General features: G+C 34.6%; 2 long non-coding RNA genes and 1 pseudogene across 2 annotated transcripts; 1 reads left to right on the top strand and 2 right to left on the bottom strand.

Moving 5' to 3' along the window:
* The first annotated feature begins 10,779 nt into the window (after positions 1 to 10,779).
* On the top strand, positions 10,780 to 14,566 carry LOC149790436 (uncharacterized). The gene is made up of 2 exons (XR_016424051.1): positions 10,780 to 11,031; positions 12,602 to 14,566. It is a non-coding gene; the product is annotated as an uncharacterized LOC149790436 (long non-coding RNA).
* A 285-nt stretch (positions 14,567 to 14,851) lies between these two features.
* Positions 14,852 to 18,671, bottom strand: LOC149790435 (uncharacterized). The gene is made up of 4 exons (XR_016423845.1): positions 18,626 to 18,671; positions 18,141 to 18,221; positions 17,717 to 17,908; positions 14,852 to 17,186 (listed from the first exon to the last, which is right to left on the bottom strand). It is a non-coding gene; the product is annotated as an uncharacterized LOC149790435 (long non-coding RNA).
* Positions 14,852 to 19,715, bottom strand: LOC149790434 (uncharacterized; annotated as a pseudogene).
* Between the last annotated feature and the right edge of the window lie 1,332 nt (positions 19,716 to 21,047).

Genomic DNA, 21,047 nt, shown 5'->3' with positions numbered 1-21,047 from the left:
CACACTTCCTACGTCCGGACATTCGTACAAAGGGCGGAGATGTGGAACGATTTCCACCTGCTTAAAATTGGTGTCCCAGTGTGACGTCATTGTCACCAACCAAATAACTTCCTAACATGTCGCAAAATTATAACAAGAGTAGGAAACGCCCTCTCAGACGAATTTGACCTCAAGGGAGTAAACTCAGCCCAATACTCTTCAACTTAATGATAAACGACCTAGACCATAACCTGGCCTCCAACAAAGTCAACTTATCTCAATTTGCCGACGATAGCGGCATATGGAGAGCCAGAAACCCCGCTAGCAAACCAGTTATAAAAGAATTACAACTTAGCCTAAAAACATAGCAAAATGGGCTGACAATTGGGAGTTCAAAATCTATCAACTATAAACTGGTATACCCAAACTTATATATCCAAGGAAAATTAATTAAATATGTTAAAGTGTCCAAATTCCTAGGCATGTATTTTGATAATCACCTAACTTGGAAACAACACATCGAATACATAATCAACAACGGTAATAATGATCTAAACTTATTATGAAACCTAAAAGGAACATCTTGGGGAACAAACCATGACACTCTACTCAAGATACACAAGTCATTAATTAGATCAAAACTGGACTATGGCTGCTCTGATTAGCTGCTTTAAAAATGGTAGTTATTATATTGTCATGATGGTTGTCAATATTTTGGTGTTCTAGGTTGTCAATATCTATTTGCTCTAGCAGGATTTGGAATTGATTCCAGTTAGCTTGACTATACATCCATCTGGGTGGGGTTTCAATGGGTATGTGTTGGGTTTTAGTTTGAATAGTGATAATGATCGGAAGTGATCGCATCCTAGTGAATCTTCTTGATCTACACCCCAGTCAGTGATTTGCGCTAATTTGGGGGTGCTTATGGTAAGATCTGTGGCCGAGAGGGACCCATTCTCAGGATTTAGTCTAGTTTTGGATCCGTCGTTGAGGATGACTAGATGTTGATTGGTTATCCACTTTTTTTCCCTTATATCATTCTTATTCTCTCCCCATAGTTCATTATGGGCATTAAAGTCCCCACAGATGACTAAGTTGTTGGTTTTAGATTTGGCAATTTGATGGTAGATGTTTGGGCTAATTGTAGGATTATTGCCCCCCTGGGTCATATATATTAATAATTTGGATATCGGTGTTACCTGTGCTAACCATTATTGTTTGATGTTCAATGCTGTTTATATTGTTTATGGTAATTGGAGTTGGTAATGTTTAGACATATGTTATTGTGTCGTGTCGATAGTAAAAATTGCTAGACCTTCTTTCTTTTGTCCATTGTGGCGGTGTTTAAAAATTCCAGGTGAGTATCCTATTATTTTGGGTAATTTGTTTTGTTTGTTGGTAAGGTGTGTTTCCTGGATATATATTATATCTGGTTTATTGGTTGATTAATTGATTTTTTGTTGTAATTCGGGGAGGTTTTTGAATAATCCTCTACTATGGTACTAGGACAAAATGGTAGCGGACAAAATGGTATGGACAAAATGTTAAGTGGACATAATGGTATTGGACAAATTGGTATGGATAAAATGGTGCGGACAAAATGGTACGGATAAAATGGTATGGGACAAAATGGTACTAGGATTAAATGGTATAGACAAAATGGTATGGGACAAAACGGGATAAAATGGTACATATATTAGAATTTGATTGCTAATGAAAATAATAATTACCTAAAATCATAATAAAATTTAATTTTTATACACATATTAAAATATTCACGCATCCATATTCTAACTGAAAAAGATACCAATACAAGTGATTTTTATTAAATTCGTGTAACTTCGGAAATGTTTTTCTTTTACTTACACTGTTTTTCTTTTACATACACTTAATTTTTGGTGTCCCGTCATACGAGTGATATTTTCCGAACTGCGCGAGTTGAACCTAAATTATAGCCAATCTGGCGTCAGACAAAGCTGACAGTTTAGAGTAGAATAAACTGAATTGCGGTATGAGTTACAACAGTATTGTACGTCATATACAGTTTATCGATCAAAGTATCAAAGTGAACTGCGCGCTAACGTCTGGCGTGCCTTAATTTTTGTAGTTTGAATCTAAAACTGAAAACAGTTGCATATCATTCTAAGAGGACTTTATTGTCTTGATTATTTCATTTTTAAACTTGTAAAACAATTTCATCATGTTAGAATATGTTACTTCTCAAAAAGCGACTTGCAAGTTTGTATTTCAAGGTTATTTATTTACCAAGAACACCGATGGCAAGGAGCTCTGGCGTTGTGAAAGAAGAACGTGCAAGGCACGAATTCATACACAAGCGAATGTAATCGTTCTTGAAATTGGAGTTCATAATCACACGGTAACGCATGGGCAAGTCGAGGTTGAAACAGCTCGTACCAACATGAAAAGGAAAGCAGAAGCAACCGAAGAAGCAACACGATCGATTGTTCACAATGAATTTCTGAGTGTTGCAGTTGCAGCCGCTCATCTACTTCCAAAACGAGCAACCTTATCACGAGATGTACGAAGGCATTGTCAAATGGCTGGACCGAATGATCAACAAGACATTATTGTTTGTTCTCAGACAGAGCAACCACCCATTCATCCGTGTCAACCGAGATAACATGATCATTTTTGCAGCCGACGATCATCAGGATTTCCTTTCGAGATGCCAACATTGGTTTGCCGATGGCACATTTCGAGTCAGCCCGAGTGGATACGATCAACTCTACACGATACATGGCGTTTTCAATGGCGAAGTTTTTCCTGCAGTGTATGCATTACTATCCGAAAAAACCGAACAAGCATATCAACAACTCCTTCAAGAAATTCCCACCTTGCATGCAGGTTTAGATCCAGTTACTGTTGTATTTGAGTTTGAATTGGCAGCAATTAGAGCTTTTCAGAATATATTTCAGATGGCAACAGTAGCTAGATGCATGTTTCACTTCGGTCAGTGCGTCTGGAGGAAACTGCAATCAGAAGGTTTTTTTATGAACGTTATAGAGATGAACCTGATTTTGAGCCTCTTGTCAAGCGTCTTCTTGCTCTAGCATTTATTCCAACATATAGCGTCATAGAAGTCTTCGAAATTCTGACCACAGATCCAGCATACCGAGAAATTGAAGTAATATGTGATTACATGGAGGACAACTTCATCGGAAGACCAAGGAGAGGAAGAAGAGGTAAACCAAGATTTGCAATTCAGTTGTGGAACCAATATTCTAGATGCATCGATATCCTACCTCGCAGCAACAATGCACTCGAGGGTTGGCACAATGCTTTTAACAACGGTGTTGGTCTTGCTCATCCGACTGTCACAAAATTGGCGCGGAAACTACAACTGGAGCAGCATAGCACTCAACTTCAGCGTCGTCAAATGGAACTGGGAACAACAAGCGGAAAGAAGAAGAAAACATATGTTTGCATCAACGAAGCACTTCACACCATAGTAGTCGATTACAATAACCGAGATCCGGTTACATATTTGGGAGATATTGCTAGAGTGCTCAATATAAATGTTATCTGACTGCGACTAGGTCAAAACAAAAGTTTGACCTCATATGATAAATGTTATTTGAGTATGCCTTGGATGTGTGACATTTTTTAGTTTATTTTTTCTATTTTTAAAATATTTTATTGTAGTCAGAGGTTTTGTATTTGTCTTTTGTCATGTAGCTTTATAGTTTGCGCTTTATTTTTCCTGAATTGCTTTTTTATTTTAAAATTGTATAGGTACTTATTATAAATCATCCATGGTCAGTTTACAATAGCAGCCTATTAATGTTATTTAGTAAAGACTTGTCTGGTTTTTTTACATTTCATATTAATAAAATTGTAGCCGTACCATTTAATCCTAGTACCATTTTGTCCCAAACCATTTTGTCCGCACCATTTTATCCATACCAATTTGTCCAATACCATTATGTCCACTTAACATTTTGTCCGCACCATTTTGTCCGGCCACCTCTACTATTACATTGCCAGATGTTAGTTTGTCTCGAGTTGTATTATCCATGGTTGTTGTTAAAATTTTCAGAGAAAGTAGTTGCCCATTGTTCTAAGTGGGTTAGACTCTTTGAGTGACCTAATAATGTCATTTAGTGTATATGTCATGTAGCTGTTGTTCCCTTCTAAAAAGTTATTTAATAATTGGGTATTTACTTGAGTTGTATGCTTTGATTTTTCTTCCCCCTCGGGTGGTTTAGGGTTTATGATATTTCTTTGTGTGACTTCTGTTTGTATGGCAGTTGATTTCTTAACTGAGGTGTTTATTTTAATAGGGTTAGTGGGGTTCGGTTGGTTGATTTTGTCGTTTTTTTCTTTCTTTGTTCGATAAATTTACATTAGGTTGTTTCGGTGGTTGATTTGTTTTATTTGTAATTGTTTTTGCGTCTCGGTAGGGTAGATGTTTTGTGTCCATGATCTCAATGGCTAGTTTTTCTTTGATGGTGTATCTGCATTCTGGCGATCTTGGGTGGTGTTCTTCCCTGCAATTTGGGCATTTTTGTTCATGTGTGGCATTTGCCCTGATGTTTACGACCACATCGGTGGCATCTATGGTTAAATCTACATCTGAGGGCGAAGTGTCCCTAGTGTTGGCATTCCGTGCAGAAACGAGGTTTGTTTCTGAAGGGTTCTAGACGGTATCTCGCTCCTGATGGACCAAGTTTGATTAAATTGGGCAGTGGCTTTGGTTGTTTCCTGTCCTTTATAGTTTTTATTTCTATACGTTTTGGTGAATTGGGTGCCGTTTGCCTGGATTTTGTGGAATACGGTTTCATTTGGCATGTCTTTATTATGTCCCTTGAGTGTTAAAACTTTTTTGAATGTTGTAGTTGGGGTTGTTACTGGTTGTCCTGCATTTGTGCCTAATTGTGTTTTTGTTTGATTGTTTCTACCTTTGGTGGGGTTGAGGTTTTGTTCATGTTTAGGGTTTGATAATGTCTGTCCATTTTGACCTTGAACGGTCCAATGTTTTTAATTTGGATACATTTTTGTGCCTGTGCCAGAGTGCTACATTTGATTACTATGTAGATTTTTTTCGGGGGTCTAATTATTCTACAATGACCCTAGTGTGCTCTTGTGAGAGTTGACATAATGTTAGATGTACTAAGGTTGAGTATTTGTTTATTTTTACTGATGAGATAGATTGTGTGGTTAATTAAATGGTACTTGTGGTTGTTTTGTTTGTTTGGTCCTAGATTGCTTGATTGATCCTGTTTTATGGATGTTTCGGGTGGGGGTGGGTTGATTTAGTTTTCAATGATCCTTTTCCTTTGCCTAGGTAGGTAGGCGTATCTGGGTTATGTGGTTTGGTTTTTGAGTTTGTTATGATTGACTCATTGTTTACATGTATTGGATTTTGTGAGTCAGTTATTGGGTTGTTTTCATTAATTCCAGAGGGGCCGGGTTGTTGGCTACGATGTAAGGTTTCTTTCCTAAATTTTGCTGTAGTTTATTCATTGTTTGGTGGTTTTTGTACACTTTCATTTGAATCTGGTTTTTATATTGAGGTGGGGTTCGTCCTTGGTTAATGTTTCTCTAGGTGGGGGAAGGACTGAGGTTGGTGTTGTCATTTCGGACTGAGTTTTGTCCTTGTGCGTGTCTACCTTGGGCCTATTCACTATCGGGCTTGTTAGTGTTCGTCGAGTTTTTCCCTTTTTTAGGCATGTCCAGGTAGGGGAGAGCTTGTTGGTGGTGTACCATTTTGGGTGACATTGGTATTGTGTCATCTAATGTTTCAGATTTGTAGGGATTGTTTGGATTTTTGAAAAAGATTTTCAGTGTCATGGCAATCGGAGATATTGCTTGTATTGTTTGGGAGGGGGTGGTCTTGATTGTATATTTGAGTGTTGTTTTAATTACTTGCTGTTGGATTTGTGGTTTAATATTTGTGATCCTACCAAATGTAGTTGGGTTTTTTTAAATAGCATTTTTGAGTTTGTGGGCTACAGCTTGCTAATTGTTTTGAGAGTGTGTTTTGTCCCTTAATTTTACCTCGTCTAAGTCTAAATGCTGAAGTGCTTTTAGACACTATTTTTTTTAAAAAAAGTACTAACATACCATTGAAAATTGAATTAGTATCTCTTTTCTATAATATTTGATAGTCCTGAAAATGGCTGTTTGTTTGGATGAGGAGTTATGGCAATCTTTTATCGTCTATGATTGCGTCCCCGACTGGTGACAGGCTTTCGCCACAGGATAGGGTCTGCTTCTTTGGAAAGAGGAGAACTCTTTTCTGTCTACACGACAGTCGACAAATCCTCAGCCCCCCAAGCGTGTGAAGATTATAACAGCTGTATCCATAAAACAGGTGGGCATTTACCATTTCAGCCCCAATGTGTGTGAAGATTATAACAGATGTATTCAAACTTCATTTGTCCATTGATGAAAATTTACCTATAGACAATGACATTGATGACAATGAAGAGAATGATAATGATATGCTATTTAATGGCCTTGTCAATGAAAGTGTAACAATTATCAGACAAAGGCTATTAGTAGGATATTGAAAGATATTTTCTATATAATGAAGAACTTGAAAGAAATACTATGCATACTGGTGATAACTTCATCATAATATTTGTTTGCTTGTCTTGTGGTTTAATGCTGAAAAGAAAATGCAGAAAATAGAAAATGGTTTACCAATAATGACTTACATACTCTCTACATATAAACAATTTAATTTCTTAACTCAAAAAGTTTCAACATTAATTAAATTTTATAATTGGCAACACAGAGAAGTAGGATGTTGTGCCATCATATTGTCTCTTCTTCAACTGGACTATTTTCTCCATAATTTCCAGTTTTCTTCTTTTTAAATTCAACTTCTCTTCCATTTCCAGTATTCTTTCATGGCATGTACAAATTGTCTGGTTATGAAGACAATTAAATAAATATGTTAATAATGATTGGTACAGTAAATATAAAAGAAAAAGAATTTCATATGGACAGCTTTCTACTTACGTATATTTCGTTGTGTGTACTATTATATAGAAAATATTTATTACAATGTATGCCTTGTATTTATATATTTTAAGTTATTATAATTGTTAGTACACTCGATAACGACATACATTTTTGTGTGTAAAAACCCCCTTGTAATTCTTTTTAATGTGAATTAAGAAAAAAAATTGTATAAATAAATGTTGATATGATAGTGACATTTTTAAACAAACAAATCTTTGATTGATGCTGTTTTATAATTTGTTCACCTTCAGAAATGTTATGTATGGAAAACAAATAATAATTATACAAACTTGACATCATGTTCTGCAAAGCATGCCTTTTACTGTTGGTTTTCCTCAAAAGCAATGAATTGTGAAAATAGCTGCTTTCAAAATGGACTATAATAACAGGCAAATTGTACAATTATTCTACAAAAGGTAAATGTCAACCCTACTGGCATTTTGTTCTTTATATATACTTACATGAATTGTGAAGAAGAAAAAAATAGATAACGCATAATTTACTCCATTTTCATATGTGTATCATACATATCTCAATATGATATGTTACAATTATTTTATAGGTATGTTTATATTGATAGTAGAATTATTGAAATACACAATAAATTCAATCCATTTTGTCTGTATCTGGGTTTTTAATGTGAAAAGATAATAAGATTTTACATTATCCACGATTTATCTCATTTTCAGAATGAATACACACACACACACACACACACACACACTTTGGTGAAAGTATTATATGAAACTATGAAGCAAAGTAGAATTGTAAACTTTTTCACTAAGCAAAAGATAATTGTGCAAACATGTCACTGAAATTACCATTTGATTCATCGTGTCTTATCACGATGCCGCAATCTTGATTTTGGTAAATCTGAAAATGAACAGGAATACAAGTAGTAGGTATTACAGTGGTAATAAATTACGAATGCTTTCATTAGTATAGTTTACTCACATCAAGAATATTACGTAGTGCTTATAGTTAATGTTCTGTATACTTTTAAAATATTTGAACTGTGGCAGTATTGTATAAATGATCACTTATTTCATTCTTTAATATATATATATATGAACATGGTAAACATTTTTACACCATCCTCAGTGTCCACCATGGTAGCCATCTTGAAAATATTGTAATCACTAATTGTATTATCAATAAAATATATATCATGGTGGTTATCTACCACTCCAGTGGCCTAGTGGTTAGAACGTCCGCCTCGGATGCAGGAGGTCGTGGATTCGATCCCCGACCGAGTCATACCAAAGACTTACAAAAATGGTACTAACAGCTGCCTCGCTTGGCGCTCAGCATTACGAGGTTAGTGTTAGGACTGATGGGCCTGGTGTTAGGAAAATGTGACTGGTTGGGGCATCATGCTATATGTCTGCGGCATGATGCCTTAGTGCTAGACTCCACTATAAAATTGCCACAATGCAGACATCGTAGCAATATGACTGAAAAACTGTTGAAGCTACGTTAAAAATCCAAATTACATCACACCACATCCTCAGTGTCAAGTGCATCATTTACCAAATGTCCATCTGCAAAAGATAAAATGTATAAGTGTAAAAAATTATTCATTACAACTAAGAAACTACTGGATAATAAACAGTTACATTCTTAGCAAATAACAAAAATGGTGTTGCTTTTGCAATTATAAGTGATAATATGGTATTCAGAGGGTATTAATTATAATAATTATATATTACCTTAAAATATATAATGTTAAGTTCGTGTTTAAATTTATGTATTGAAGTTTATAATTATCATCCTTAGAACAACATGATTAGTTGTTTTGTTCCTTTAACATTCCTAAATGTTCAACTAACTGTCAGTGCACATCGTGGGGGTGCTTTATTTATCATAAAAAATGGAAATAAACTTACCCTTGAACACATTATTTTCAACAGGTTTTGTTGCCTCTTCTGAAAAACGAAGTATTTTCAAAAAATGTTTTGATTTGCATGAAACTAATTATGAATAGATGTACTAATAATTTTAAAAAAGGAATATTACCGTCATCCAAAGAGATCAATCCATAAAACTGTTAAGAAAACTTTTGAAAAACACTTTATATGGCATACCACTTTCTCAATACCATTGTATGTATTTATGGGGAACTAATTCTACATTCATAGCACAACTTACTTGCCTATATTATTGTAAAATCAGTATTAATGAAGTTTTGTTTTTGAATCTATTAAATCAGTTAACGCAGTGTAAGTTAACGATGTATATATTAAGTCAGCATAAAGTAAAAGGCGTTAAAATGTCTGCACGAAGTATAAATATTTCAAAATTATAGATAACAAATTGGATATTTTAATAGTTACATTTTAAACGAATAAATTATCCCTTTTGTTGTAATTATTATATGAAATTCACAATTATTCATTATGTTATGTTTTCCATGTTATAAGGCTGTATACTTTAAAAGCAAATGATTTAACAAAATGGGATAATTGAAAAATAAAATAATATTAGTTATGAATATCACTATCCTGTTAATAAATCATTGTTTGTATCTATGCAATTAACTATATTTCACATGTACATAAATACCTGTTAAAACGGCTATTGTGCCCACTGCACCTGTACTCTGACCCTCCTAATACTGACACAATCTGAAATGTATTTATTACTGATAAGTCAGATTATCTACTTGCTTATGTTGCAGATTATACTTATCAACATAAAAATTACACAAAATGTACTATCCTTTGTTTATGTTACGTTTATAGTTTTTCTTAATTATGAAAAACTCTTATTAGTTGTGTAAATGTCATTACATTCTTCGGTGTTCATAATATTTATTAGTTTTATTAAACATGAATAATGAAGATAACATTAAATATTGCATTCGTGATATTTAGGTTATTAAAAGAATTATTAACTATATGATGCATTCATTAATAATGTAAAGGAGAACCTGTGATCAATTATGTAGACGTCATTTGGAAGGAAAGCGGTACGTTGGACTTGAAGTCTTTAAACTTCACTGTGTACGTGGAAGCTGGCGTTCTAAAATTTCTAGAGGAGAGTTTTTCTGTCTCTCGAATATGATAGTACTTTTCAAGGTTTACTAATGGTGGCTGGGCGTACATGAGTATTACCTTAATCCCGGAGAAAAATGGATACAATTGCCTATTTCTCTCTTTAAAAAAGAAGGTAAGTGATAACAGTTTACAATCCTATCAAATACACAACAATCTTTGGTTGAAATGCTTTGTAAATGTGGTCCAAAATATTATTTACTCTGACACTGAATAATGTTCTACACTGCTGAAGAATATCTACGTTAAACGTTTCGAGATAAAAAACACAAATCAACCAATTCTGACCAAATCTGGCAGAGCATGAAGGACTTCAGAGCTTGCAAATCAAGCCTGTCGACCATTGAATATGGCCACCAATACTAAAAATGGAATAAAAACGAAATCTTGATTTGACTTCTCAAGAACTAATGAGCAGAATTTGATCAAATTTGACAGCATCCTTTCAGGTTTGTGCAAACAACTCCAACCCATCTTCATATTTAGCCACTGTTGCTTAAATGCATAAAAGTGCGGAGTTAGTAATTGTATGTATTGTAACGACCATGAAACTTACTTAAAATGTGGCAAATTATAAGCTGAAATAATGCACAAAAACCCGAGGTTTCTAAAGATTCGGTCAGTTAATTGTTAAATAAAGGTGAGAAAATGCATTTTGTGTGTGTGTGTGTGTGTGTGGACTGATTCAATTGAAACTTAGTGGTCATGAACTACAAAGGTAATCTCACGTGTCCACATTAAAAACTGTTATCTTCGTCAAGTGGGAGGGTTACGAGTCACGTGCTTGTATTGTAAATATTTATAGTAAACAAAAATGGCGTACACACGAAGGAGTAAATACGTAAAAGTTGCATGCCATAGTCGCGTTCCGAAAAGAAACGACGAAGAGTTGTCAGAGAAACCGAATGGATCCTATTATCTTCGGGATCAGTTTGTCCGATGGAGAGCATTGCTGGAGACGTTAGGTCTGTCATTCGACACTGGAACGCCAACGTTGTTGTTGGAGAAGGTAGTCCAATGTTTATTTGATAAAGTGTTCTACACTTCTGATATGTCTTGTTGCTATGCTTGAAGGCACATTTATTATTATTATTATTGGCCAAGGATTTGATTTGAAAAATTACAAAACTTGACATGATCGGCTGAGCGATATTTCACTCGGTGATTGTGTTGTGTGAGGAGAAGGGTATATAGCAGCCCAGTGCATTTGTATCATTTATGTACATCATGTACATTACCTTTGAGAAACCGGTTCTTTAAATTACGCAAGAAAACTTACATGTACAGCTGTCCTCTCTCTCTCTCTCTCTCTCTCTCACAAACATGGACCTTGAAGTAACAAATAATACATGTTTGATATTTAACTGTTCATAGCTTTTCTAGATCTGATTGTAATACTGATTTCATATGTTTCATCTCTCATGTTTATGATAGGTTGGATGCTAAGATTTATTGTTTTTCTTTCAACTACTAGTAAATTCATTATAAAGCATTGAATGGACAACAATTGTGAAATGATCTCTAGTCATGATAGGAATGGATGTTATAGTGTTATCAGAGTAAAAAGGCTGGCAGGGTGCCATTGATATATTCTTTGCTATAGCCCATTTCATGGAGACTTCTACGAACTTCCGTAATTTGCTCGGAACTTTGATCACGTGGCGGGTGGTCAGCTGACCGCAATAGCCACTCGATAGGTGGTGGGCAAAATGTGGCGGACGCTTCATATTCAATTTCTCCAACTACCTCAGCATCATTTATCGAGTTGAAAAATGCCTATTCAACTGCGATGCTGCCGCAGATATTAACGAAATTTAATATTGGAACCATCCCGTCTTATTTTCTGGAAACCAAGGCGGATTTCAAAGCCATACGAGAGAGTAGCTTTGAGATGTTTACATCGAGACATGTACATGTAAGTAAGGAAACGGTGTCGAAGTAAACAAATGTAATCCTGACAATCAAAGAGCAAGTTTTTCAAACTATTTATATGCATCCGAAACGTCACTGTAATAAATTGCGTTTCATATGGATTTATCAGATTTGTTTTTGAAAGTCTGTGGATAATTTACATGTAAATTTCAATCATTTAATTAGCTCCACTTGCTGGATTTGGAAAAAGCTGAATATCGGCGTCACCGGTATTCGATCTCTATGACGTTCACTGACAAGTACAAAACTATATCTCAAGTCGCAATACTAATACATGTAACACATTCTATGTGCAGTATGTATAGTTAATTGGATTTAAGTAGATTTGTTTATATATAATGGATGTCTAGGAAATTAGGATATAAGCTTGTTTCAAGTTGCCCCCCTCCATTATTTACATTGTAAACAAATGATGGCAATGCATTTCATCTAAGTGCATGTATTGGGTTGTGCCTAACTTTGAAACTATCACATTTATTGTGTTTTAAATTGTTTTGTAGGCGGGAGCTTACCCGATAACAAAACATTTTTTATGTGGGGGAAATAAACTGAAGCATAAAAATAGTATTTTTGTCCTTCGTGATGAACATGATTGTATGTTTATTGTCATCTACAAAAATATTTAAATGTGTGTTCTATTGTTACAGCACATCGGAGTGAAGCAAGATGAAATTGCAAAAAGGACATTGTTTCTGCCGAGGTTCTAGCACACATAAAACAGCAATTCTACAGTGATTCGAATGCTGAGCTCAGTGGGTGACGTCATGCAAGCTAGCTGTTCACGCCCAGCTGGGTCTGGTCCCAACTGTACGTGCAAACATACCGCTGCACTGTGTTATGCACTGGAAGATTTTGTCAAGGTGTTTGTGCTTCCTGAAAACATTCCAGCATGTATATCTTCAAGCTGAGACATAGTACCATACAATTTGGTACTCTAATTTACAAAGACATTAATTAACAATAACATCAGTGGTAGCAGATAACAATTCATTTTTGTTGAGCCTGTTATCTAAAATTTTCCATTTCTGTTTAGTTAATCGTGACGCCTGGAATAAGCCGTGGTTAGTTTAACTTCCAGCAGTTCCAAGCTATCATATAGACTTTACAAGAAAAGGGCATGGGAAAAAAAGAAAACAGAACCGACCATTAAAAGGAGAACAACCGGAGGCTTATAAGCTTAATAAAGTTTGCGACACTGAGAGAGCTTTTGCAGAATCATTCCTCTGTGAATTAGAGAAATGGAGTAAAGAATCCAACCCCAGTAAACAGCTCTTTAATAGTTGCAAGTCAAGAGGATCCAGTTGAAACACTGGTCTCTGTAAATCCATTATATGATCATGTGGAAAAAGTTATAAAAAAAGCAGATTTATCTCATTCAGATAGTATCGCCAAAAAATAAAACAGAGTTAAAGAACTGTTTATAGTCACCCAAGATGAACAACTACTTATTCAAGAAAATACTCTTTTACAAAGCAGATTGTCTGATTGGTTTACTTTGAGACGATTGAGGATAACTGGTTCTATTGTTAGCCGTATTTGTAACTTCATTTATTTTACATGCAGTCCAATCCAAACACAATAAGTAGTGCAATATTAGAGCCATCTACTGTTTCCTCAGCAGCAGTGAAATATGGATTCGATATGGAGCCAACATATATCAATCAGTATGTTGCTGAGAAAGTTAAAGAAGGTTCAAACATTTCTATTAAAAAGTTGGGCTTAATTATAGATAAGGATCATGGATTCATTGCAGCATCGCCTGATGGTGGAGTTGAAGAAAATAAGTCTCTTGTTGGTATTGTGGAATGCAAAGTAGCAGTAAAATGGAGCCACAAAACTGTTGGTGACAGTGCTAAAGAACCTGGGTACACATTAAAATCAATGAAAATAAGCCAACATGGAACTTCAGTCCAAGTTATTGCATTAAAACCTAATTATGCTTAGTATCACCAAATTCAGTTGCAACTGTATGTATGTAGGTCATTTACAAAGTATTGTGATTTGGCCTTGCTTCGTCCAGACTCTGGAAGTTTTCATTGTCAGAAATTCGAATTGAACCAAGATTGGGTAGACAAATTCTTGCCAAAACTTGAGACCTTTTTTGAGGAGTATATGGCTGACAAAATTTTACGAAAGTACAAAGAAAACAAATTGCTATAAAAATGCAGCTATTATGAAAATTCTCTGTAGTCACGTGTGATGAATCTTATTTTTATTTTTATTATCTCCATAACAGGTTGACCACTGGGTTGGGGAACCATCCCAAGATCACCTTATAATCAACGTGTTGCTTTTTTGTATTTTTTAAAAGATATTTATAAACTTGAGTGAATTTTGTTTTTGTAAGCTCATTATTTTATCCTCCTGCTTATCAAAATTATTACCTGAATGGTTTTTGAGAGCATCTTTCCATGATTTTGGAAATAATAAATGTATTTAAATAAATCATTACATCTCGTTTTTGTTGTTGTTTTTTGTCATTTCAATCTGCATCAGATTACCGTGATCGTCTACTAAATCATTTAGAAGTTCCTACAATAAATCTACCCTTCATAAATCCTTTTGAGTATCACTTATTATTGATGGAAGAACCATTTTGATCCTAGCTGCAATGACTCCCGAAGCAATCTTGTAGTCAGTATTTAAAAGTGATATAGGTCTCCAACTGTTAAAGAATCTTCTGTCATTTTCTTCCTTTGGTAAACATGTGATGACTCCTTGGGTCTTAAAATCTCTTGTGATGTGGCATTATCATATGGTTGCATAGTTGTTATTTACATGCGTCAAGTACATTTACTCAAATTGTCCAAGATTTCGGTCGGTCTGTTCCCATCTTATTGAGGCTACCAATGGGATGGGGCTATTCACAGGGAAATGAAAACCTGTCAACAAGTTGGTTTAAACAGTACGTGTATTTAGTTACAGAAGTCATCGTGAAAAGTACATAAAAGCGAACAAGAGATATGCGGCTGATATGATTAATGAAGGCATAATAATGTATAGATTGACACATGCTAATGACGTGTTCATAGAAATGATTCTTACAATAAAACATTGTAACAATGTCATCTCAGGTGGTATACAGTTATAATATACATTCCGGAGATAACAAGTTATGAATTCTCTCAAAATACAAATACATGTAGCAGTAAAAGATTTTAATGACAAATACATATTGTTGAATAAAGTACAGGCAGGATCTGGCTGCTTGCCGACATAAATGATTATATACGCATATTCCGACAGAGAGCTACATCTGTTCTCTCATGCAAGAAATCTTTATAGTAATTAACTGCACTTTTTCCAGATGCCTTCTGAGCTTCAATTTTTCCGTATGCAACTTCTTTTTTAGGTGTTGTTCCAAACTCTAGCAATCGCGATTACCGTAGAGCAGAGGTTACAAATTGCCAGTCCTCTATCATTCAGTTTTCTTATAAACTGACCAACTAAATTTCCGTCCACTTTTCACTCCAGCCATTTCCATTTACATACATTTTTTAAACCTTTATCTAAACCTCTCGTTTCATGGTCTCTCTCAACAACTCGGGATGCCATGTTTTGCAAGTGCGCTTCTTCTTTCCATAGCCATCAGTTTCCATTATACGAAGATTCATTAGATGAATTTAAACTTGTGACCAATCAGAATACTCTTTACCAGAGTCGTGTTCTAACTAATACATGCAACGAATACATTACAAGGGTCGTTACGGAATGGGACCGAACAGACCATTTAAAAAAAACAAATGGATCGGAGATAATAAAAAAAACCGGACTGCATCAAGAAAAATCTGATTCAAGTCGGGAGAAAAGCAGAATCCCACTTTAAAACGGAAAAAAATCATGTCTGTTTCTTTAAAAACACACACGAAAAACGAGTCATTTTAACACTACTCTTTTGCCACCAGAGCACAAATAAAATGATTTACGTGACTAGTGTAAACCATATCAGTCTAGTTAAACGCAGGCTTCTCAGGGTTTATATCAATCATCAATTTCTTCCAGTTGACTTTTCCCCCTTTCAGAAACTTTGTTTGATCTGATTAAAGGTCCTAAATTTGCTAAAAAGCCACAGATGTAACCGATTTCATTCATGAGAGGCATGTACAGTATTGGGATCTTCTTTTTTGTGCTTCAAAAATGCAAATGTAGCCAGGCGACCACTATAATTTTCAACAGTTATTCTTGATCTAGCTATAAGTCTCCCTGAATCGCGGTCATGAGAGTCAAATTGTTTGCTCTTTTCAGAGAGAAATGTTGGTCTATAAACAATTATTCCTTTTCCTTGAATTAAATCTTTTATCAAGAAACCTTTATCAACCATAAGACCATGGCCACGTTGCAGTTTGTGTACTACTATATCACTTTGTCCAAAAATTTCCTTATCATATAAATTACCACCAAACATATCTGAACAGCGAATTAAAGCCCCATTTGGAGCAGAGATGTACATAGCTTTGACAATATGACAATTTTTGTAATTTGAAAACATCTGTTTTCCAGCTATGGGACCTCTTGGGACCCGTGTGCTAAATTATACACAATCTGCAATTGCAACAAAATCTGGAAAATGTTGTTTGGTTGATAATGTCATATGTTTTTTGAATGTTTTAATTTGAAGGCCATATTTTAATAATTTTAAATCTGCTATACATTCGTTTAATCCAGAATTTAAAATTTTCAGAAATTCTGCGTGTAGAAATATTAAAATGAGAGGCAAGAACTGAATATATAGGATTTTGTTTCAATTCGTATAGTACAAAGAGTTGATTCTCTGAATCTATGAGAAAAAAGTTTGTTCGGATCACCATGACCAGGGATAGTCTCACATTCTATACGAGAGCAACAACTCACTAAATACCTGTGTAGTATTGTAAAATGCTTGTAATCTTCAATACCAGTATATCTTTTCAATTCTTTGTCTGAATTTTTTAAGTTCTTAAGTTTTGAAATATTTACTTGACTTGACTTTTCACATGTTATCTTGGAGTCTGTCTGAGTTGTCTAAGTAGACTTGAGACAAAATGAAGATGATGTTTCAGTTTGTGTCTCTGTACCTATACTAATGTCGGTACTCGATTTTGTTTTTGTATGGTGGGAAATCTTTGTATTCCTATGGAAACTTAGTTTTTCTTTGGTGTGACTTGTGATGTAGAATCTCTGAATAATTTTCTTTTTCTTATTTGAGATGGGGTCCATCGTGGAGTAAGGACTGTTGAGAAATAATCACGTCATCTGTAAAAAGAAATAAAATGATTGCAAGTGGGTGGGGGAACGTTTTTATTATTTTTGCTTTTCAAATATTTGATCAGCTCCCACCCCACCCCCTCCCAGGAATATCCTGGAAAATGAACATGAAAACACTAATTTTTTTAATAGAATAGTGTCTTTTTCTGATCTTTTACAATGGGGGATTGTTAGAAGAAATATTTTTCAAACACAGGAAAGCGAGGCTAGTGACATAAACAGTTACAAGTCTATTAAATAAGAAAGAGAGAAAGTTTAAAAGGTCATATAAGTAATGATTGTTTAATATTAAAGCATGTGTGTTCAAAAGAGAAAATATGGCTATAATTGTTTAGCATTTTTGAATCATTCAATGGAATGTGAAGACTTTTATACATTTATAAAATGGATGACTGGTCAACATTGTTACTTAAAAAAGATAAACACATGCAAAGTATGTAAGTACACATTTAATTTTTAAAAAAATCAGTATGTCATTTTTAATGTATAACAGGTAGAAAAATTAATATTAAAGTTACCATCGTTTGCAGTTGTTTGAAGTTTGGTCATTGGATTTGTATCCTCAGCGGCATCGAGTATATTTGCTGTATCCTCTATGCTGGTTTTAGAGTATGCAATTGATTGAGGTTTAGTAATTGGATTAGGACCCTCTACATCCTCTGGTACATTTCCTGTTTTCTCTGTGCTGGTAGCGGGATTAATTTGATGAACTGTAAAATATAATTATTCAATGTAAAAGGCATACAGGAAAAGAGAGACACTTGTGTTTAAAATGTAACTACAATTATTTTAATGATTTAAACTACATTACACATTGCAACATTTACTGGCACTTAGTGATTAGTAGAAACTAACAATCAAATTTGTGAGAAATCAACTGGAATGACACATACATTAACAAGGTGTGAACCATCTACTGACAAATCTAAGAATAATACAAACCATAAACATTTCAATGTTTTGACACCATATGTGATACAGTAAGCTGTAGTAGACCTGCAACAGCTTCTTGTCTTTCAAATTCTGAATTTAAAAAAAGGACATAAGATAATTATACACGTGATATAGCTTAAAAAATACACATTTAACTGTAGGTTGAAGGTAAGAATATGCCTTGGAGGGGATTTCAGTGTATCATGTTCCCAATATTAATAATTTAAAAATAGACTATTTTAACAATTAATTACTTAATTATATAAATTACTAAGCTCGTTAACAGAAACTTTGAATATCACGTTATTAGATTAGACAGTACTGAATAAGGTCACGGTATGAAAATAATGTACGATACTAAATTCCATAGCCATCTTATTTTCCGTAGGACATAATTTATATACCTTCTTTTACTATGACACCGTATTACATAAATTGCGTTTCATTGACGAACATAAGGAATGTTTTTAGTATTAATATGCAGTATAGCAAACCTGGAATATTTCTCGACGGCAAAGCAGTCGATGTTCCTTCACCATCTGCACTAAAATGTAGCGAACACATTCTCGCATTCTTGAATTGTGACATTTCGTTTTCCAGTCAATTGAACTTCCGATTTTCCTGCTCGTATGAGCCACTGTTTGCACAGCAAATCATCTCTCCATGGCAGACGATGGAATTTAATGCCACAGCCTTGATTGGAGCGACTTTTGCAACCTCTGACGATACAAGTAGCGGGCATTTCTTCAATGTTTTATCTCTGAAATATTTCTAAACAACAATGGACGCCATTTTGGTATGTACATGTACCCACCAGCGTTTGATTGGCTGGAGTATAAAGTGACTCGGGAGGTTATTCAGATACATACGGAGCAACTCGGTTAAATCCAGTATGAAATGGGCTATTGTTTTGAGCTGCAATCAAGGTAGTTTTATTTATGTGAGAAAAAAAATAAGATTTGTTACTTTAATATACTCTTACTAAAATTAAGTAAATCAGTTTTAAGTGTTGACTAGACAAATAGAGAACAGGGAAAAAGATTTAATTTATAAATTATGACAAATTAAAATTTATTACATGTTGTTTCAGCTACAGTTACAAAAACTGCAGCAACTCAAGCATGCAGAACCAATGATTGCACTGCATGCTTCACATGAACTCCTGGACCAGACCTTTTGCAATAGACAGAGAGAACGACACATGGAGTATCTAAGGTGTTTGCTATTTGGTGAGGAAGGTTATAATTGTAATTTTATTGTAACTTGTTAATTTATTAGTTTTGATTGCTGCAACTGTCATTCAACTGAAAACAATAATGTAACAAACGCAATGCTAATAAAGTGTTTTTTTTTTTTAAATATATAATAATGTGCAATTAGGTAGAATCCCCACTATATACTTTTCTTTATAAAAAGAAAGAAAACAAATACCATGAAGTTTGCTTTCTCTCTTGTACTGTAAATGTTTTCGTTATTGGAATAGGTTCCAGTATACTGTGCTGGCTAAAATGGCATTCGTAGCTATTTTTCTCCACTCTCTACTTCCCCCATATGTGTCACGACTGGTAAATCAGTGCGTAGAGGACAAGTGATGAAGTTTATATTCTGAAGTTTATAATAATACTTTCTATACGGTGCTTCTAAAAATAAAACAAGGAAAAAAAGACAAAATGCTAGAAATTAAACTTGGAGTTGCAAATAGTGGCGACCAGCTAAAATATGCTAAGGTTTAATAAAGAAAATTAAGCTAATAACACATATTGACAGAAGCAACGTGTGGTTTTGAATATATATTGAATCTAATTATGAAATAAACATTACCCGATTAATGCACGTACATGAAAATGTGTTAAAATTAAATATTCTATTCCGATAAATGTTTTATCCCGGATAAAATATAATGTAGTCGAAGATTCAAATGTTATAGATGGCGCTTGGATTGTGGTATGTTCACAAATGGAGTATCTTACCATCTCGTCTTATATGATGTGAAAACTTACCAGCTTTGAAACAATCTAGAATCATAGTTTGTCTCTAAATCAAATCGTTACAAACAGACTAAAACAAACACTAGGAACACTAATAAACAACAATCAAACATGTGGTGAAGAGGGACGAAATTTAAGAAACAACATCCTTTCCATCCAAACTACTCTCCATACATGGAAAACAACCACACTCCGGGGGCGATTATATTTATCGACCAGGAGGAGAAGGCCTTTGACCGGATTGAAATAAACTATATCTTAAAAGTGCTGAAAAAATTTGGTTTGGGAAGAATATTCCGCACCTGGGTTAAAGCCCTATGCAAAAACATTACTTCTATCATACAAATTAACGCGGCTAGGACCAAACCTTTCCCAGTGCTGAGATCAGTAAGATAAGGGTGCTCACTGTCCATGCTGCTCTATGTATTGGGAATAGAAATCCTCAAAAACAACATACAGAAACATTATAACATAAAAGGGATTTAAATACCCAACATAGACGAAGAAAACAAAATCTACCAACGCGCGGACGACTGTACTCATTTCATTACAACGAGAGACTCTTACAAATACCTGATACAACAATACACCAAATTTGGACTAAAAGCCGGCTACAAAATAAATCAACATAAAACAGAAGAACTATTAATAGGGAACTGGAAAGGAAACCACCCCGATTTGCCCCCTGAAATTGTCAAATAACGGGTAAAAATTTTAGGGATGCACATAGGAAAAGGTAGTTCTACATGTAAGATAAAGCCCATTTTAATTTTGTTTAGGTGCTATGTCTTACTATCCAAATAACGGCCTTGTATAGTGTGTTCCGATGTCGTTGACATAGGAATGAGTAATCAAAGTGTCAGGAACATCTCACACACTTGGCAGCCTATATCGACATTTTCGTCACTAATGTGTAATTAATATACTT

Source organism: Sinohyriopsis cumingii, chromosome 10, assembly GCF_028554795.1.
Source record: "Sinohyriopsis cumingii isolate HCF-2022 chromosome 10, ASM2855479v2, whole genome shotgun sequence".
In the NCBI taxonomy this organism is placed as follows: domain Eukaryota; kingdom Metazoa; phylum Mollusca; class Bivalvia; order Unionida; family Unionidae; genus Sinohyriopsis; species Sinohyriopsis cumingii.
This window is presented reverse-complemented; position numbering and strand designations above follow the sequence as displayed.